Source organism: Pecten maximus, unplaced genomic scaffold (genome assembly GCF_902652985.1).
Source record: "Pecten maximus unplaced genomic scaffold, xPecMax1.1, whole genome shotgun sequence".
In the NCBI taxonomy this organism is placed as follows: Eukaryota; Metazoa; Mollusca; class Bivalvia; order Pectinida; family Pectinidae; genus Pecten; species Pecten maximus.
This window is the reverse complement of record NW_022979801.1, coordinates 30393-45622: the sequence shown is the minus strand read 5'-3', so window position 1 is coordinate 45622 and position 15230 is coordinate 30393. Positions and strand designations below refer to the sequence as shown.

Below are 15230 nucleotides of genomic sequence, written 5' to 3'. Positions count from 1 at the left end.
ACTCGATTTTATAAGGTTTTATAATGTAAATAAATGCTTGATTTTTTTCAGTTACTCACCAAAGTTATACGTTACTCACAATCTAAATTCGAACCCCTGTGCATTTACACGCGATGTTAAAAGCCCAAAAACAAGTGTAACAATGTGAAATTTAATCATGGATCAATCAGTTGTTCTGGAAATATGTGTAGTTCTTGCGTTTTAGGATGATAATTCTGAAAAAAAGTAAAGAAACAATGATTCTGAAAATTATCTGTATTTGACAGCCTGGAACCTGTCCTCCATTGTCATAGATTAAAAGTTGGACGCCTTGCGATAGTTATGTGTCAATGCGCTCGATATAGCACATTGCTGATACCAGTCTGTTTTGTATTGACTTACTGTTAAAATTCAGACTCCTTTATCTGTGACCACTTGATTTATTTCAATTATTGCATTGTATATTGTATTATCTGAATGTATACAGTCGGTTATTTGTTATTATTCAGGTCGATTTGGCAATTGCGGAGAGCTGCAATATCTGGAGATATATCCCAAGTTCGAAAACTTTTGGAAAAAGGAGCAGACCCAAACGAGGTAAAAACTTAATTCTGCGGAGACTTGGTAGCCAATAACGTCTAAATTAAAGTCACGTCTTTCCTACCATCAGTTTTGAGAAAGATAAAGTGGCATTGTCATAAATAAAGATAGGTAACAATTTAATATTTTTAAGTTTTTTGTTTAGTAGAACAAAACTATTTTTTTACAACATTTATGCCTACCGTTGTTTATTTGAAGATTAACCCCACCCAGTCTGTTGTCATCTAATTACTGTTGTTACCATCTTCATCTTAATTACTATGATAAATAAGATTTGTTTTATACGTTTTAGCATTTTTAACATAACGTTCCGGTTACTGCTATAAACATTCCGTCGTTTCAAACATCTACGTTCATAGAGCATTTCCAAAGATTTAATGTTTACTTTAAACCGATCTGATTCCCAAGGACAACAAGATGTGTCTTTCGTAATGTTTCAAATATTGATGAAAAATTCTATATCGATGTCATATCCAACAACCACTCGGTGTGTAACATTTGTAACTGCCACAAAGGTGTAAGTTATATTATAGCTATATATTGCAATCTTTATCACATAATTGATAATTTGACAAATGATTCAACACATCCTGTGGATTTCCTCTATATTGAGTTATCAGAGAAGTTGTCACAACTCCTGCCTAAGCAGATTACTTTGCTACGTACATATCCCATTCAATTTTAGCACTGCAAAGTTAGTTAACAAACATGTAGAATATTTCATTCATTAATAATATATTTTGGTACATAAACAATGCATTGTAAAATGTTATCTTATTTGAATATCCGAAAACTAAATTGTCCGAAGGTGGTGATTTATTCTTCATGTCTTCCTACACACTTCATATTGTGTTGTTTATTAATCTTCTTTTTAGCTCAAAATACAATCATTTGAAACACTGCTGTCCTGTTACAATATCATCTACTGGTTTATTTAAAATTCTACCATGTTTGCTATGCAACGACAATTTTGATTTGTTTAAAACCATGTATTATTTTCCAATAATACACGCTCGTGTCAATAATACACGCTCGTGAGTCACGGTGTTACAATGTTATGCATCTAATATTCATCATTTTACAATACGATTACTTTAGCCGAGTGGGCTAATGGGTTAGCCTCTTATCAACTTTTTTATCACGACGCGAGTTCGAATACCACGAAAGTTGCTTTTTCATCTTTTTTTTTGAAATTTTCAAAATCATGATATGATAAATGTTCGTGATCCTAGTACTGTAGTGCCTGTAAAGAAATGTATATTTTATCAACAAATACTGCAATACTGAAGAAATAAATTACAAGGTTTTCCTGGGGTTTCTTTGCCGTTTTTCTATTAGAAAGAGGTAGAACTGTGAACTAAACAGTACATGGTAGAATAGAAATAGTCAACTTTGACTCGTGTATTGTTGCAGGATATACAACTCGGATTCGGGTATTTTGCAATTTTAATTAATAACTCAGGCCTGCGGCCTTCGTTCATTTAATTGCAAAATATCCTCGTCCTCGTTGTATATCCTGCAACAATACACGAATCATCGTTAATTATTTCTTAAATGTATTGGTAATATGAGTATACTAACCCGGGATCCCTTAATACGAATCATTGTATATTCTGATGATGTCACCCACCTTTTGTATAATAACACGTAGTCAAGAAGAAACTGACTGCTTTATTTTTGCACCTTAGCAATTCCCCCCTCCCACGTTCTTTTAGGTTGTTACTTTCGATAACTGTTCATATTTGAAGGTATCACTTGTATTTCTTACTCAATAATGTTATGATTTCAGCAGAAATTAAAATATAAAAAATATATAAATTTTATCAGTCGTCCTGAAAAATCATAAGATACATAACGCAGAACGCCACAAATGACAAACACATTAGCGCATTTCAAAACAAATTCAATGTTAGATACAAGAGAGCCAAAGTGGAATCAATCAAATCTAACGTAGAGTCCGAAACCATGTTTTTGAAATACAATAATACATGTATGACAAAACAATGACATTATGATTTTCCTAGTATTTTTTTTTTTATAGAAGCATCGATCGAAATAAACATTGTTTAAAGCCCGAAAGTATATATATATATGTAGAGTAAAGGTTTACACTATAGAATCGTGTATCGATATATCTTTAACATTTTTCAATGCTTATAAGAAGAAATCGCCGTTTGATGAGCTGGTAATCGACAGTTATAGTCGCGTTAAACACTTTGTATAAAATTCCTCTTTCTACTCCATTATAAACAACACCGACACAAATACTATATTTTACCGACTAGCCTGTCGCGAAGAGTACGGTAGCCAGAGTTTATTTTAATTTTGCATTTTGAGCAAATTACAAATGTACATGTAACATGACCCCGCACGTATATATAAACCCGTCCCCCACTTCCACTCCTATCCTTGTATATGACGTTTATGGTAGAAGTTGAAATTAAAGATCGAGTCCTTGGCTAGAAACCAGAGATAAAAACATATTTTTCTCAATAGTATGCTTCAAAATAAATCGTCCTTTTCGAAATATGTATATAAAAAACTCTGGAAAACCTTGGACTGATCCGGGATGGACAAAATTAAGGAAACAAAATGTTTTACCCCTAATCATCAAGATGTACAGCACATATACAAAAATATTCGGTAATTATACCAGTACACGATACAATATATATATATATTTATAAGTTAAAAAGTTTAAGGTGAACCTTACGGACGAAAAATATGCATTTAAAAAGAATAAAAAAACACGTCACAGCAGCTAGCGCTTTCGTCACGTCTAGGTGACTCTTCAGAATATTTTTTTTTTTTTTTTTTTTATATATATATATATAACGAATACAAGTGCATTGAAGACCTATCAAGTTTTGGTGTTAACCGTACTGTGGGCAGCTAGATAATAATATTTCACCTTTCTACAATACCCTATTTCACCTGTATCACGTGATCTATTACACGTTCGGAGCGCGTAGCACGAGCCGTTTATACAACATTTCCCCGGCTTATACTAGCGAAACGCTGGAAAATTTAAGCATAAAACTCCACTATCTACTCCATTATAAACAACACCGACACAAATACTACATTTTGCCGACTAGCCTGTCGCGTAGAGTAGAAAACGCAACAATTGGGGGTTCCGGACATGTGAAGCTGGGACCAAATGGTAAACTCTACAGCTCTAAGGACCTAGACACATCTAACCTTTTCTCTACCGTGTCCACCACATAACCGTCTTTACTACCCTCGCTCTTCCAGCGCCCGTGTCTCTCCCAGCATATCTCGTTCACTCTAGAGTTAGCCGCCGCGCTAGCGCCGCCTGATCTCAGAGAGTGTAAACCAAGATTAAAGTTTGGTCCGACCAAACGTAGCCTGGTAATAATCGTTTCCCTGGCTCTCGTGTAACTTAATCGTTTTTTATAAACCAATTTGCAAATGTCTTTTGATCTGAAAATTGGACGGAAAATATAAAACTCATTATCGAGAGTAAAGCCAGATCGCTCCATATATTTCTGAAACATTTGGTAAGGACAGGCTAAAGTATGCCCTTTGCCTATGAGAACTTCGATACCGTTCCCGTATTGATCGGTTTTGCTTTTTTTCAATATACAACAATAAATGACTATCGCTAACTTTTATATCGACACCGCGCAATGCACTTACTTCGTCATATCTCAAAAAACCTGCAAAACTCAGCAGTACCATACACTAATCGCTGATAACAACCAGATTGTTTGAATCTTTGCCCATTTGATCCCATAAAAAGCAGATTTAATGGAATGATACGAAAAATTATTGTCTAATTAATGCGTGATATATAACGCTACGTGTATGGGCTGCGCCGGTAAAGGATTAAAGCCATGTCCTTTGATAAAAGATTCCCACCTTTTAAAACTGTAGTAATATGCCTTGGCCGTATTGTCACTTTGGCATTGTAGCAAAAAATGTGCCATCTTCCTGGATAATTTGCCCAAACCGCTGTCACTTCCGATTGCGGCTGCAGTCACATTAGTACGTAGGTCTAGGCCTGGAGAATGGAAACAAAACACAGTCAGCAGAAAAAATATTGGAAACAATATCGAGCTTGATTGTTGTTAGGGCGATCCTATTTCCTCTTTCATCTTTAACCTATGTACCGACAATTTATCTATATTTTTTTTTAAAATAATAATGATATCTAAGGAATCATTGTTGGAGAAAAAAACAACGAAATATTGCTATCGCCATTTGCTGATGAAACGACCGTTATTTTAAATGGTTAAACAAAATGCAAGAGATAACATTAAATGATCTCACTTACTTTACAAATATATCTGGTTTGAAATGTTCGCCAGGTCCCAGGTCCCAGGTAGTATAGATAGCTAATTACTTAACTGACTTTTGACAAAAACTTGCAAAACTAAAGTCTTTAATATCTATGTGGAATAGAGTAATACTTAAATCACTTGGTCAAATAGTTGTTATAAAAAATTCAAAAATACCGCAGTTCAATCATTTATCTATATCATTTCCTAACCCTGCACTGCCTGACACGAAGGCTCCATTCTGTGTTTTTTTCAGTGTTTTTTATACATATATATTTCAATCGATCAGGTATGGTAAAACAATCTCCTTCAATATGAGGTGTAAATGTAGCATTAAGAAAAAACGGCATGAGGCGCATAAGACTTAAATTTTCAGGTTTTCAGTACATTCACGATCGCAGCATTGATCGGCTGTCATGGCAACGACGAGGACGTTGGTTTTACCACATTTTTGAATCTACAAACTTGCATGTACAACTGAAAACTTCCAACTATACCTTATGTCTTTAAAAAGCACATTTAAATTATTAATTAATTTCATTACGATCCATTGTATTCATCTATCAAATTTTGTTTGTTACTATATGCCGATTTCGATACTTCAAACACTGAAGAGTTCTAATAATGAAACATGAACATTAACACTTGCTCTGTAAATCGTCGTAGAGCACCGGAGTACCCAAAATCAATACTTATGAACATTTAAGAGCGCGAAGGTATTTGTACGAGAACAACGAAAAGTGCTTTCGAAAATGACAAACATCGTCAAAATGATTTAAAACATATTCAATTCATCGGCAATTCGAGGCCAGTTTATAACGCCGTTATGTAACTGTACGTGAATACATAGAAGAATGTACAGCACTTTTCCTTGTTTTCAAGTACAATGAACATGCATATCACGTTTGTTTGAACTGTAAAATACGTAAGTCGGGTGTTCTGGCCATATTTACCTACCGAGTGTCAATGTAGTCTTTCATGCCGGTCACATGACCACGCAAGAACACGAGGACCGACGAAAACATTCCGATAAGGACGTTAGACACCTAACATTAAAATCCTGTCGAGAAAACCAACAGAAATCAGTGGGAAAGTATCAAATAATACAGTAATCTAAAAACATTACGTTTTTGGTTTTGTTTAATTATAAATGCATAAAATTACACTTGAAATAGAAACAATGAATATCCAAACTGTTTTTGTTTTTAAACTCATATCATTGCTTGATGCGGAGGCGACACATCCACTTTCCTGGAATTCTTGTTTATAATGTAAGCAGTTAGCGGTGGTCATACAACAGTTGTTGAAATATTTCTGAATAAGAGAGCCGATGTAAATTATGTTGGTTAACGAAACATTGTAAAGATAACTTATACCAGTTATTTTACTTTATCGGTCACGATTAAATGAATAAATGAATCATTATTTTATCAGTGTTTATTTAGATTGAGACAATTTGAATCATTTATTGAAGAAATAAACCATTGGTAAGATTTTGATTCTTTATAACTGGTTATTGGAGACAGGCATGATCAGCATAAGAGGAGCACGTCTCATTTAAGTGTAACTTGCTCACAACATTCGTGGAAACTTACTGGGCATGTAAACAATGTATGTTTAATAATGCAGTTCGGAGCAAACTTATCTGTAAACACGGTAGTGCACTATTATCATAGTACACCGAGTGCACTACAGGTTAGCCACAGTGTACTACGACGTGCACTTTATTTCACAACTAAAGTTTTGAGATTAAAAATATTTGCACTTAAACAATATTCTTTTTTAAGATTTAATGCAATATTTATGTTATTATCCATTATGATATCGGGGTATTGATATATTGGTATATATTTCAATTCATTATTTAGACATGAACAAAACTCCGTCTTAAAACAGAAACTGATTAACCGATATTACGATATACATATGATATTGAAAACCAAATTTAATTGACCAATTGTTGCTGAAATTTTAACATGATTATTTGTAATCGGTTTTTACATTTGTTTATCTTTTTTTTCCATGTTATAAAACTTCTTCATTACAATGAAAAAAAAACATTCAAAATTTCAGCTGGTAAATTTTATTTATCTGAATATATTTTCATGATATATCTAAGGTAAACAGGTAAACCCAAAAAGACAGAAAGAACTGACAGGACTGACACATGTTATCTTGTTAGGTGTGTGATTCGCATAAAGTATATTTATTTCTAATGTGGAAGTGGAAATGCGTTTTTTGGAGATATCTTATATAGCCATTATAAATCACAATAATATAATATAAATACTTAAAGCGGCTTTACCCTAAAAAATAACTGTTGGAAACATTATCTTGCAAAATACGTTGATAATGTTTCATAAAACTTATTCATTCACTTAATTACAAAAATTAAGAGTCCGAAACCATGTTTTTTGCAACACATGAGTCAGTATAAACAAATAACATTATAAATCAATAGGTCTTACAAAAAACATATATTGCTGTTAAAGGTTAGAAATTAGAAAATTTTCTGTGTTAGATTTAATACAGGAATTTAATCTTAATGTAACGGTATAGCCAGTAGAGACTATGTGTAGAAGTGATGCGGAGACAGTCTCCATATATCAATAGATAACCGGTGGGGTCTGTTAACATCTAATTAGTGTATACTGGAGAAGTAAGGGGCCTTATCAAATTGATGTGGCATGTGCTACGGACCAGTGTACCTCAGAGTTGACCTTCCCAGGACGCCAATTTTTTATAAGTAATTAATCTGATAGGAACAGTAAAAGCAAACGCTAGAGCTCAGTTTAGGCAGTCATAGACGAGGGTTGGCTCGGTTACACACATTGTAATAAACGCTAGTAAAGACGACTCTGGAAAAACATATATTAATGTGATGATAGTCGTGGGTGTTGTGTAACACCGCTTATGATCAGAACGGTGCACGGACTCGTCACATGCACCCAATTCACGCATTGATTTTCCCGTGTAACATTGTATACAATCATCGATCATTTTTACATTCAAACTGAATATACAGTATTTAAAAGCAGAAGACATATATTTACATATTATTTTTACAGTTTAGTTAATAAACAGTATTTTGAATCCGAAGACATATATTTACAGAACATTTTTACAGTTTAGTCTATTCAACCAGATACCTATAATGTAAATGTTCTTTTCTTTAACGGGAAAAAAACATCTTTACAATTGTAATAAATATATGATATTCATCGTGACACAACACGCCAGGTCTCTATCTTACAATGTACAACTCCTTACTTATATCAATCAATATTTCTAGTATCAACATAAACATTGTATATTGTACGTCTCCTCCTGAAGGTCATATTGAGAGACGTACGGTTTAAGGTCTTTTTATATTGGTTTGAATATTTAACTTAAATTGGATCATGAAAGTCCTAGCACTGATCATGGATTTGCTATACACATACCTTTCTTCGATTAGAAAGCAATGTACTCAACTTTCACACTCATTCCCTTAACATGACATTCAGTTTATGATTTCATATTTTCCACTTCCTGGTAATACCAAGATACGACCTTACTAGAGTAAGTTGCATATCTTTGCAACAAAACCGTGCATAGTGTAATGTTACAGAACAACAATAATGTACAATCCGTTTTAGAATAAATAAATAAAGAAAAAGTAAATAGATGGATTTAGTTAATTGGCATGACTTTTCAACAATATTTCTAAAACCTTATATAACTCAAACTAAATAAATGAATTACTTTGAGGACAATAAATATTACATCTACTTCAAAAGTTTAATAAATATCTATATTGTTTCAAGTATAACTTTGGATGAAGGTTGATTATTTACCACAATTTTGTTCAGGTAAACAAAGGTTTTTAACCTGGGGACAGACCTATAGCTATAATGCGCGGTGTCATACTGTTTCTCTCAAAACTGAAGAAAATATATATATATAGGTGGTCCCAAAAAATTATATAAGGTCGGGTGTTTACAGTTAAGCTACCCGTTACATGCACAGGTAAAAAAAAGTAAAAACATAATATATATATATAATATAATTCATGATAAATCCAAAACTGGATTATAATTGACTTCTTTTATATTGATCCATATACGCAATTTGAAGTAAAAGAAAATGTGCAACTTAATAAGATGATTAAAGTTTCACTTGACTATAAAGATTATTTTCACCTATCTTATTAAAGATATTCAATATCATTTTGGAAGTTGGATACTTCCTTCAAGCTAAGACACCGTGTGACTTTTTTTTTCTTGCATAAAAAGCAAGATGAAATAATGTAAATAACTACAGATACATTACTTTTATTAGTAATATAGCAAATGTATTAACTACTCTTCTGAATAGATATTGTTAGAATGGAGCGAATTTGAAAAGGTCATCACAGATGCGCAATTTGGATATAAGCCTGGTTTAGCTCCACGTTATCAACTATTTACATTATATAGTATAATACGTTACAAGAAAATAAAAAGCTTTACTGTGTATATCTTCATTATAGTAAGTCATGCGATAGTGTTACCCTCGGTAAACTCTGGCTTAGATTACTGTGGTGAGGAATTCGGAGTGTGTTGATTCGTTACATGTTCACAAGTTCACGTTTGCTGGGGTCATTGTTACGGAGAGTAAGCGCAGCGACTGATGCGAGGGATAGGTACACACGCTACTGATTTGGATAAGGGAATGGCGTAGGCTACCCGTGTTTTAACGGTATTCACGCAAATACGTTCTGTAATAAGACAACAAAATCAATCAAAATGTATTCGGCTTTCAAGAATTTCAGAAGGATATCTCAACAAGATCACAATAAAAACCTTTATTTGAAACGTTTATTCAATGCTTGCACGACATTTTTTTTCCGGAATTACACAATGCATTCGATAATTCTCCAAAATGCCAAGTTTATAAATACCTTGCTGATAGCTTTGAATTTAAATATTATTTGTCAAAATCTGTTAAATCTAAAACATAACAAATACAAAGTAGATTTCGTAAACGGACACAAACTCTTTATATTGAGTCGGGGCGCTGTAATGGCATTAAAAACAGCAAAAATGATGTAGAATATCTGTTGCATTTTATACTACTATATCGCGCTTATGCAAAAAGAAGTTTATAAAACAACATTATTATAGACATCCGAGCGTTTATAAGCAAATAAAACTATCAGCATGCAAAAAGTGTAATTTTTTTTTAAATATTTCGCCATGAATATTATTAAATATATCAAATTAAATATGTTGTTTCACATATCAAAATAGTTCTTTAAATTGAACGTTTTGTAGCGTACATCTAGCTACATGTTTTATTTGTATTTATCTGGATTTTGCAAAAATGAATGAGCGAGACAATAGCCTTCTATGTTAACTTAAAACATCAGACCCCCAAGTAAATAAATATTGTCTTAAACAAATTTTACCTGGATTTCAAGTTTTTATCATATTGTGCCAGATGGTTCACACCTCCTTTGTGTACACAAATTAAAAGTTCTCAACATGACATCAATAGGAATGCACTGTATCATTTGTGAGTTCGTTCATTGCATGCGCATGTGGGTTAATGTTGCGTCCCATATTGCTGCTCATTAGTGGATTCATGTAAAATATACACTGCGCACATTGTTTCAACTTGTACATTCCGATGACGTGTCTACAAATCCCGCATTGCGTCATTCTGTGTTTTTCAGTGTTTTTGTTAGTTTTCCTATATTTCAATTGATCAGGTATGGTAAAACAACCTCATTCAATAGGAGGTGTAAATGTAAAGAATTAAGAAAAAACGGCATGCTATGCATAAGACTTCCACTTTCACTTTGTCAGTGCATTCGTGATCGCAACTTTGATCTGCTGTCATAGCAACGACGAGGACGGTGGTTTTACCACATTTTTGAATCTGCAAACTTGCATGTACGACCAAAAACTTCCAACTATACATTACGTCTTTAAAAATTATATTTATTCAACATTTTGGACTGGGTCTAAGAGTTTTTAAAAGAATTTACAATATACTGTATCTATAAGTTCATAATAAAAGTCTTTATTTGAAACGTTTATGCAATGCTTGCTCGACATATCTTTTCCGAAATTACACAATGCATTCGATAATTCTTCAAAATGTCAAATTGATCAATACCTTGCTGATAGCTCTAAAAAATCAATAAGATCTGATAAATTGTCTTAAAGCGAAAACAGAACGAATACTAAGTAGATTTCGTATACGGACACAAATTCTTTATATTGAGTCCGAGCGCTGTAATGCCGTTCAAAACAACAAAAATAATGTAGAAGATCTGTTGAATTTTATACTTCTATGTCGCGCTTATGTAAAATGAAAATGAAATTGAACGTTTTGTAGTGTACATTGATCTGCATGTTTTATTTGTATTTACCTGGATTTTGCAAAAATGGTTGAGCGAGACAAAAGCCTTCTATAGTAACTTTAAAGAATTGACCCCTGTGTAAACAACCTTGTTTTTCCGAAACAAATTTTACCTGGATTTCCAGTTTTTCGAGAAACGAAATTAATCCTATTGTACTAGATGGTTCACACCTTCTTTGTGTACACCAATTAAAAGTTATCAAGGCCAATTAGTGATATTTAGATAATCTTATACAATTGTATAGTCAGGACTGCTATATAAAGTAGGGTTACCGGGTACTGCGAAAGAATCACAATGTGAAAGTGTATACAGAAAATGTATATAAACATATATAAGTAAAATAATACTTCGTGTGTTTCAAATGATTTTTTTCCGATTCATGTGGTTACATGGAACTTAAAAACAAAGGTAGATTCCAGGAAAATTACTTCCGATAGGAATAACTGTGTGGAGGTAAAAACGTTCCTGAAGGGTTGCCCGATATGATTTTAATGTAACAAAGAATCCATCATGCAATAAATATTTTAGATCAGAAATAATGAAATCTGAAAAAAAATGTCCAAAAGAAACCAAAACATACACCAATAATAAATATATACAGGTAAATGAAAGGTAAACGATTATTATATATTCTGTGATAATATGTTCTTTTAAGTAAAATGTGTCGTATCCTGTATTTATTTGAGATATTTGGGTTACTAATTTACTTAACAAGTTTTCAATATTGATGCACATATGATATTAATATCATATACATCAGTTATAATGCACAAGCTTATTGACTTTTGTTAATTACGTTCACAGTGTAGTTCAGTGTTAACTATAGTGCACAAGCTAGTAACGTGGAGTTTTCTTGTGAACTCCAGTGAACTAGACTATCAAGTCTAGTTTACTATCAACTGTTACTGATCACATTCTTGCATTTGAAATGGTTTACTAAATCCTAGAAACTGAACTAAGATTTTAGCAAGGTAGATCCGGATTGGATTTGAGAAACAATCCTAAACACCCCGAACTTGTGTCTGTTTTTAGTCAAAACGTATCGGCCAAACAAAATAAAGACAAACGTGGATATAATGATGTTAATCAGAAGTTGTCTAACGTAAAATGGCTAAGGTACTACTGTTTAAATAATTACTTGTCCCGTATGACTTCGTTCTCTTATTACCTATCAGATAGATATCGATCAAATGACACGGAAACAGATCTGATGCCTTTGTGCGTCTGCAATTAGAGATGTAAAACAGTAAAAATAGCTGGTATTTATAGCACTATGGACATAAATGCAGCTCGAAAAATTAGAAGGAACACCAACATAGGTGCAATTACACGACACATGTACTGGTGAAAACTGTAGACAAACGCATGTCTCCGATTTAATTGTTTTAGCGATAATGAGTGTTTTGTTGGAATTATCAAAACAGAGTGCCTTAGTTATACAACTACCAGAGATATGCTCTCTAATCATTCTGACAGCATATATGTATGTCAGACTCTACTTCTAAATAACAAGTCGTTAGATATGTACATGAGCAACTTTCTTTAGTAACCATAATAACTGTTGAAACTGCGCTGGGGACATGACGAGGATTAAGGATGCATATATACATGTGAACTTTGGTTTAATGGAGATCACGATGTACAAAGTTGATATACCGTATATATAGTTATTTTCGCAAGGGTTCGATATGTAAACAATACACGTGGGTGTAATTTTCGCGATCGATCCAGCTTCGTTTGAAGTTCGAGATAACGCAAATTGACTTCAAATAATACGCATGGGGAAAATTTTCCGTGTAATTAGCAATAAATTCCCCCTCGCGTAAATGTCCAAGTTCACAGTTATACATAAACATATGTATTTCTTTTACCCTGGCCATACACTGGAGAGAAAGATTTCAAAATTTCAGTTAAACACATATTAATATACACTAGATATTAATAGTAGTGTATTGATGAATTGAACAAAATAACCCATGTTTTCCTTTGGGATTATAATCCTTCATAGCTTGTTGGGTCATTAAAAGAAACAAGTCTAAACAGGTAAAGAGCGTAGCACGTCCTTTTCCCTTTCGTATAACAATAACGCACAACCCGTCTTAAAGCGTAAATAGATTCAAACTCGTCACACTGTCTTCACATCATTATACATTTACTCAGTTGTTTTGTTGTCTGGCAAATGATATTGTTCATTGTTCAGATGGTGATAGCTCAAACCTGGGTCAGTTATCCTCTTCCATTCACACGTGTGCTTGATCTTAATCTTATCCTTGTATATGCTGTTGATTTATCTGAGTACAATGATTTTGACAATCATCAATATTAACTCAGAACTTATTAAGCCAAGCCCACATTTTTTCATCAAGAAGTTTCTTAAGTCTTAACTCATTCAGCTAAGCCGACTTTTTCTACTGCAATGTCAGATAAAAAACAAACTAAATTGAAACCCCTTGGACACTCCTACGTAGATACTGTTCACTTATATTAAACAATCATATTACAAGCTTTGACAGAACACGATAATATATTAACAAAGAGTCAAATAATCACGCGACATATGGAAATAGTTGTGTAGTTATAATACTGATAGGATGTGTTAGATATAGTGTTAAAGCATGCTTTGATTGTTCTGAACCTCTGGATGCTGACTTCATAATACATATTTTCAGTATGACCATATTGTGAAACAACCTACAATCTGGCTCCGACTAAACCAAATATATCAAAAATATATCCATTTTACGGTCATAAATGATTTGCTTCACTCTTAATATACCGATCGGAAATAAATTAACCACATTACAATACCCGTACTTGTAGCATGACAATGACATTGTCGAATGTACATATAATCTGTGACGTTTACTTTTGTTTTAGGATAATGTCTTGCTCAGATGCAGTTTGGGAAGGTCACACAGACATTGTGAAGATACTTCTGGAAAAAGGAGCCGACGTAAATAAGGTTGGTTAACCAAACATTTAAAGACAGCTTAATGTTGATGCTCCATTTTAATATTGCTTGATCAGTCACAATTCAAAGAATTAATAAATTATTGTCTGATCAATGTTTACTTAAGTAGAAACAGTTTGAAACATGAATTGAACAAAAGCAGCAATTTTCATTTGGGATCATGATACTTTTTAATTTGTAAGATAATCATAAGAAACAGACCAAATAGTTTACAAATAGGCTACAGTTCAAGGTCTCTTTAAATTGGTTTGAATATGTTACAAAAAAATGAAATTGAATGGTTTCATTCATATAAAAAAAATCATCTAATGTGATTTTTATTTATTTGTTGAGTTGGAAAGTTGGTTCAAATGACAATTTATATTTCAAAAGATAAACATCATACATCATATCCTTGAAATCATAACCAAATGTTAACTTCAAAAACATAGAGAGAACTTGCAGGTGTTGTGACTGACACACCATTGACATGATGTCAGTAGTGTAGGATAGCCAACATACTGGTGAACGGCGATTCTTCAGTGATTACTTATCTTTGTTTATTCATATCAAGGGTATCTTTTATATACCAACAGAAAACCTATAACATTATATTATTATCGAAAATCACATACGATACAAATCCTTTAATCGACTATATGTGTAAACAATCACTGTCGGAAAAAAAATGCCTTTTGATATATCATGATATCATGAAACTAAAGCGTTCACGTACTTACGAAATTTAAAATTGCCCGAAACAATTTTTGAAAAACATTAGAATTTAAAAGTCCCTTCAACACATGTTACCGCTCTCGTGCAGAAAGTTACACGGACGTATTTCACTATTTATAAAAAATCATCGTTAAATGAGTATGAAATCCAAAGTTATCGTCGCGTTAAACACTTAAACCAAAGACCTATGATATGATCGGTCTTAGCTTTAACGGGAAATATTCACATTTAGCACCCGAGTTTCGCATTGTCTCAGTTTTAATCTTGGTTGCATCAA

General features: G+C 33.0%; 1 long non-coding RNA gene across 1 annotated transcript in view; it reads left to right on the top strand.

Annotated features, from left to right (window-relative positions):
- The first annotated feature begins 488 nt into the window (after nt 1–488).
- LOC117319214 overlaps nt 489–15230 on the top strand; it is a 31452-nt gene continuing 16710 nt past the window's right edge. Inside the window, exon 1 of the long non-coding RNA XR_004530622.1 lies at nt 489–576. This is a non-coding gene — a long non-coding RNA (uncharacterized LOC117319214). The remainder of the gene's footprint in view (nt 577–15230) is intronic.